Source organism: Vulpes vulpes, chromosome 14 (genome assembly GCF_048418805.1).
Source record: "Vulpes vulpes isolate BD-2025 chromosome 14, VulVul3, whole genome shotgun sequence".
NCBI lineage: Eukaryota > Metazoa > Chordata > Mammalia > Carnivora > Canidae > Vulpes > Vulpes vulpes.
The window spans coordinates 26904785-26911406 of record NC_132793.1 but is presented as its reverse complement, the minus strand read 5'-3'; the positions used below and the strand labels follow the sequence as shown (position 1 = coordinate 26911406).

At 38.1% G+C, this 6622-nt stretch overlaps 1 pseudogene; it reads right to left on the bottom strand.

The window, feature by feature from the left end:
• Positions 1–5773: 5773 nt before the first annotated feature.
• On the bottom strand, positions 5774–5869 carry LOC112909959 (U6 spliceosomal RNA; annotated as a pseudogene).
• Positions 5870–6622: the final 753 nt, after the last annotated feature.

Here is a 6622-nt window from a genome sequence, read left to right as displayed (position 1 = left end):
GTCACACATTCAAGTAGAAATCTGAACTGACTAGTGAGTTCAGCTGTGTTGCAGGATAAAAGATGAGACACAAAAGAATTCAGAGGAGGAAGATAGTATGAGGAGGGAGGAGAGATAGAGGGACAAACACACTCCCCACTGAGTGGGGAACCCAGTGTGGGGCTTGATCCTGGGACTCTGGAATCAACACTTGAGTCAGAGGCAGACGTTTAACCAACTGAGCCACCCAGGTGCCCCTAAAGATTTGTTTATTTATTTATTTATTGAGTGAGTGAGTGAGTGAGATGTGAGGAGAGAAGAAGGAAAGGGAGAGAGAATCTCAAGCAGACTGCGTGCTGAGTTGGGAGTTCCTCATGGGGCTTGATCACATGACCCTGAGATCATGACCTGAGCCAAAATCAACAGTGGTTCACTCAACTAACTGAGTCACCCAGGTGCCCCGCATTGATTGATTTTTTGAGTATTAGCCAGTCTTGCATACCTGAAATAAATTACTTTTGGTCCCGGTGTATAATGTTTCATACATTGCTGGATTCTATTTGTGAATATTTTACTGAGATATTTACATGTAAGTTCCTGAGGGCATCTAGTCTATAGTTTTCATTTTTCATAATGTCTTCATCTAGTTTTACTATTAGGGTAATGCTGACATCACAAAATAAGTTAGGAAGCATTTCTTCCTCTTCTACTTTCTGAAGGAGGTTGTGTGGTATGGGCATTCAGTCTTTGTATGTACAAGAATCCCTCACTTTTTGAAAGTTTGGGTTACACCACTTTGCTTTTATGAGAGACCTACATTAGTAGCTGTTTTTGCTAACTGAAAGAAATCTGAAGAGGATCTTTGCTTTTACAAAGAAGGTGAAAAGAAAATCTAGTTCAGTGTTTGTTTTGGAGTAACAGTGGCACTCAGTTCAGTGTTTGTGCATCCATTAGCAAGCTATGTCCCAAGTTATCAGAAAGCCTAAAGAAAGATTATTTTGGGGTCTGAAAATATCCAACAAAATTTCCATATAGATTAATGGTAATTGCTTCTTTGCTTTATGCCATTTTGGCTTACAAAAGATTTCATACAAATGCTCTACGGATAGTGGGGGAAACCTCTACTGGATAGAGTTCTCCCATGAAACCATTTTGGCCTGGAGATTTCTGTTTCAAAGCTTTTGAATTACAAATTCAATTTCTTTAATGGTTGCAGAACTATTCAGGTTGTCTATTTCATCGAGATTGAGTTTAAATCATTTTTGGTTTTTGAAGAATTGGCCAATTTCTTCTAAGTTGTAAAATTTTTGAGTGAAATATTTCTTATAGTTTTTCCTCCTTATCTTTTTAAAAGGCTGTAGGATCTTAATGATATCCATTGTTTCATTGTGGATACTGATGGTTTCTGAATTGTTTCTTTTTATCTTTATCAATTTTGAAATTTGATTTAGCGATTTTATAGGTTTTTTTTTAAGAGAATCAGCCTTTTGTTTAATTCCTTCTTTCTATTGTTTTCTGTTTTCGATTTTATTTTTCTCCTGCTGCTGCCCTTATTGCTTCCTTTCTTCTGCTTGCTTTGGGTTGATTTTGCTCCTCTTTCTCTAGTTTTGAGATAGGGTCTTAGATTATTGAGATCTTTCTTCTTTTCAATCATAAGCATTTAGTGCTACAAGCTTCCTTCTAATTACCCACATATTCTGATATGACCTATTAGGAAGAAATGTGAAACACGAAAACATGTGAAAAGGTGTCTTATTACAAATTAGAGTCTTTTTCTTCTCATATGATATAATGTCAGGGAATGTTAAGAACTTCACAGTAACATCAAGCACCAGGCAACATCTTTCCTTCTTTTCACACATTCCTAGCTTGTGCTTTTGGCCCATAGTTAGAAGATGGCTGCATCACCTCCAGCATTATGAGCATGCTTCAAACAGAAGGGAGTAGTGTCCAGGAAAAAGCAAATGGGTACATGCCACTTGCATCCTTGCCCCACCGCTTTGAAGTATCTTACAAGATAGCCCACCAAAAATATTCTGCTTAACGTCACTGGCCATAATTGCACCACATTTCACCACTGTGTGCTTGCCAGATTTGGGGAAGTTGTTCACTTGGGCATGCTGCTGCACCTAAACTATCATTCAGACACAGTATGTTGTACTAAGTGAAGAAGCAGAAATGCCCAGAGCACAATGAGTTCTCCAAGAAAGACGGCACCCTTGCAGGGCCAAACTAATGACCCCTTTCTTGGAACATCAAGACCTAATTGTGCTGGCAGCCTGCAGACATACCCCAAGCTTTGTGGAACATCACAGAGGGTCAGGTGAGGAACTGCCTGTTCAGACCACCATCCATGAGAGGAGTAGGCTAGAGATGTGGCAGACAGAAGAGCTCTGTTGACAGGTGATCAGTGCCACTAATGGCGATTTAAGCCAGCTGAAGAATTTTGGCAACTGATACCAGCCTACAGCCCCTGGAACGCACAGGGGCTTCTCAGAAAGCCTGCCATTTGAGGACACAGTCTGTGGCCAGGCAACACTCTTAGTGTTGGTGACAAAGTATCAGTGTCAAAATACTTTCATGCAAGTAGCTTATTGTTCTGCGTGGTTCCATTTTCTTTCCCTGTCTCTTGGCACATCATTTAAACTTATTTTTACAATTCTTAAGTGTTTGACTTAGAGTTTTCATTATACCTTTTCAAAATTATGTAAGTCTACTTAGAAATACCTACAGTGTCTGTTCAGCCCTTTCAGCTGAAATCCACTGTCAGTATCCTGAAGCTTTTTTGGTACATCGGTACAGTGAGGGGGAGGGAAAAAGATTTAAATTTTTCTGACTTTGTCCCAGACTTTTACTGAGGTTGGGTCTCAGGGATATGACCGTTAGCAGTGTTCCTGTCCCTTTTTCCATGATATAGTGTTTTTTCTATCCACTACTTTCTTCCCTGAGTGCAGTATCCCAAATATATTTCCTTGAAGAACTCTTTTCTATTGTCTATTTTGTTACTCTAGATGAAATAAATTTAGAACAAGTTGGAGTGAGCAAGATACCTTTCTATTGTCTGGGATAAAGTCTCAGAATTCCCCTCCATCAAATTCTTTCTCCCTAGAGACTAGACCTTTGTTAGGAAGTAAGTCTTTTTTTTTTTTTATTCTTTTACATATAGTATAATACCCAGGGCTCATCCTATCAAGTGCCTCCCTCAGTGCCTTTCACCTAGTCACCCCATCACCCCGCCCACCTCCCCTTCCACTACCCCCTGTTAATTTCTCAGAGTTAGGAGTCTTGCATGTTCTATCACTCTCTCTGATATTTCCCACTCATTTTCTCTCCTTTCCCCTTTAATCTCTTTTACTATTTTTTATATTCCCTGTATGAGTGTAACCATATTATGATTGTCCTTCTCCGAGGAAGTAAGTCTTGAAGAGTCTCACCATTGCCACTAGCTAGATACTGATTGAGAGCCTAATGGTTTTCATATATTCACTGTCAAATTGCAGCTTTTTCTCAAAATACAGTCATCCTAGATTTTCTATTGATACTTAATATACATAATAGAAATTTTGATTGTAAGCAATTTTTATGTGTTTGAGCCTATTCTCATTAAGCTTTTGATTTAAGATGTTTAGCTATGAAGATAGAAAAACATATATTTGTTGGAATGCATGGCACTGAAGCTTACTGCTCTTATTCTCTTTATAAAAGGTACTTCAGCAGAAAAATGGAGTAATTTTTTAAAATATGAAAATATGGCATGCAAGAATATTTATGCCAACTCAGGAATTTAATAATAAAAATTCTAAGATGACATGTGTGTAGCCTGTTTAGCAAGAAATGAGTTCACATTGTAGAAGGAAGAATAAGGTCAAGTGACAAGATATAATAAGTGAGGTACACACTCATTTACTATATGTATCATTTTATTTTGTGGCATTTGTTTTCTGAAACATATGTAAGATGATCTGTTGAGGACATGTATTTTTTTACATTTTTCTTAAGATATCTTTGCATGTAAATCAGGTCATCACTTTCTGATTTGGAAGCTAGTGAGCCTATCTATGTGAATTAATTGCTAAATCAAAAGTGAACAAACAAAAAGGAACCTATGTGGTAACTGAAGTCAAAGTAGTGAGCAAGGCAATAAGCAACTCTCATGAAAGTATTTTGACACTGATACTTTGTCACCAACACTAAGAGTGTTGCCTGGCCACAGACTGTGTCCTCAAATGGCAGGCTTTCTGAGAAGCCCCTGTGCGTTCCAGGGGCTGTAGGCTGGTATCAGTTGCCAAAATTCTTCAGCTGGCTTAAATCGCCATTAGTGGCACTGATCACCTGTCAACAGAGCTCTTCTGTCTGCCACATCTCTAGCCTACTCCTCTCATGGATGGTGGTCTGAACAGGCAGTTCCTCACCTGACCCTCTGTGATGTTCCACAAAGCTTGGGGTATGTCTGCAGGCTGCCAGCACAATTAGGTCTTGATGTTCCAAGAAAGGGGTCATTAGTTTGGCCCTGCAAGGGTGCCGTCTTTCTTGGAGAACTCATTGTGCTCTGGGCATTTCTGCTTCTTCACTTAGTACAACATACTGTGTCTGAATGATAGTTTAGGTGCAGCAGCATGCCCAAGTGAACAACTTCCCCAAATCTGGCAAGCACACAGTGATGAAATGTGGTGCAATTATGGCCAGTGACGTTAAGCAGAATATTTTTGGTGGGCTATCTTGTAAGATACTTCAAAGCGGTGGGGCAAGGATGCAAGTGGCATGTACCCATTTGCTTTTTCCTGGACACTACTCCCTTCTGTTTGAAGCATGCTCATAATGCTGGAGGTGATGCAGCCATCTTATAACTATGGGCCAAAAGCACAAGCTAGGAATGAGTGGTCTAAGTCTCAAGTATTCAAAGACCTATTATTAGGCAGGATATTTTAAGAGCTCATAAGTTAAACGTGTGCCAGAGGCTGCTCAAGGACCCATTCTCGTGATTCTGGGAATGTAGAGTTGTGATAACCACAAGTCTGATAAATTAAACCTTTACTGCATAGTCCACACCCACAGTTCTTGGCCTAAGCTCTCTTATTCCAAAACAGTCTTATATATATCTGAGTGTCTACATTTAGTGTAGCATCCATATAATAATGTTAGCAATAATATTAGTATGTATATTCTTAACATTTAAAGGAGGCAGTGTGGGGTACAGAAAGACTTCAAGAAACAACTTATGTACTCTAGAAGTCCATTACATACATTTTTATATTTTTGTACCAGTTTCATTACTTGTGTCTGCCTTGGTTTACCACTTTACCTTATGATAAATGTGTGCAGAACTATTTAGTATAGAAATTAGTTGAGGGTTGGAGGAAGCCATGAGCAACAATCACTTTTACAGTTGCCATAGGAAGAATAGGATGCTTAGGAATAAATTTGACCTAGGAGATGAAAGACCTATATGCTGAAAACTATAAAACATTGATGAAAGAAAGTAAACAAGACAGAAATAAATGGAAAGATATCCAGTTTTCACAAGCGGAAGATAAATCTTGTTAAATTGTGCAGCCACTATGGAAAACAGCATGGAAGTTTCTCCATACTGTTAAATTAAAAATACCACTGCCATATAATCCAGAAATCCCACGGCTAGATATCTATCTGGATGAAATGAAATCACTCTCTTGAAGAGATATTTGCATTCCTGTGTTCATCACAGTATTTATCACAATAGCCAAGGTATAGAAATAACCCAAGTATCTGGTGATGTAGTATAGGTAAAGAAAATGTATATATGTTAAGTGGAATGATAATCAGAATTTTCTTCATGAATTTGCATGTCATCCTTGCACAAGGCCCTGCTAATCTCTGTATCGTTATTTTAGTCTATGTGCTGCTGAAGCAACCACAGTAATCAGCTTTTTAAAAGGAAGGAAATCCTGCCATTTTTTTTTTTTACAACATGTATGAACCTATAAGACATTATGCTAGGTGATATAAGCCAGATAGAAAAAGAAGAATACTACATGATCTTATTTACATTGGAATCTCAATAGTCAAACTCATAGAAGCAGAGAATAGGCAGTGATTGCCAGGGGCTGTGTGGAAGGGGAAATGGAGAAATGATGTCAAGAGGTACAAGATTTTAGTTACGCAAAATGAATGAATTCTGAAGATCTGTTGTACAATAATGTGACTGTAAGTTAACAGTGTTGTATTATATACTTCAAATTTGCTAAGGAAGTATATCTTAAATGTGTCCACCACGCACATATAAAAAGATCAAAAAAGAAGACTAACTATGTGTGGTAACAAATTTTGAAAAATGAAAAGGATTAAAAGAAGCCATACACTGAAAGATATTATTTGCAAACTACATATCCAACAAAGAACTCAAATAAAGTACATAAACAACTCTTAACATTTAATAGTTAAAAACAAATATTCCATTATTCTTGAGTAAATACCCAGAAGTGGAATTGCTGGGTCATATGGTAGTTCTAATTTAATTCTTTGAGGAGCCTCCACACAGTTTTCCACAGTGGCTACACCAGTTTGCATTCCCACTGAGTGCATGAGTGTTCCTTTTTCTCCACATCCTCGCCAGCACTTGTTATTTCTTGACTTTTTTATTTTCATCGTTCTGACAGGTATGAGA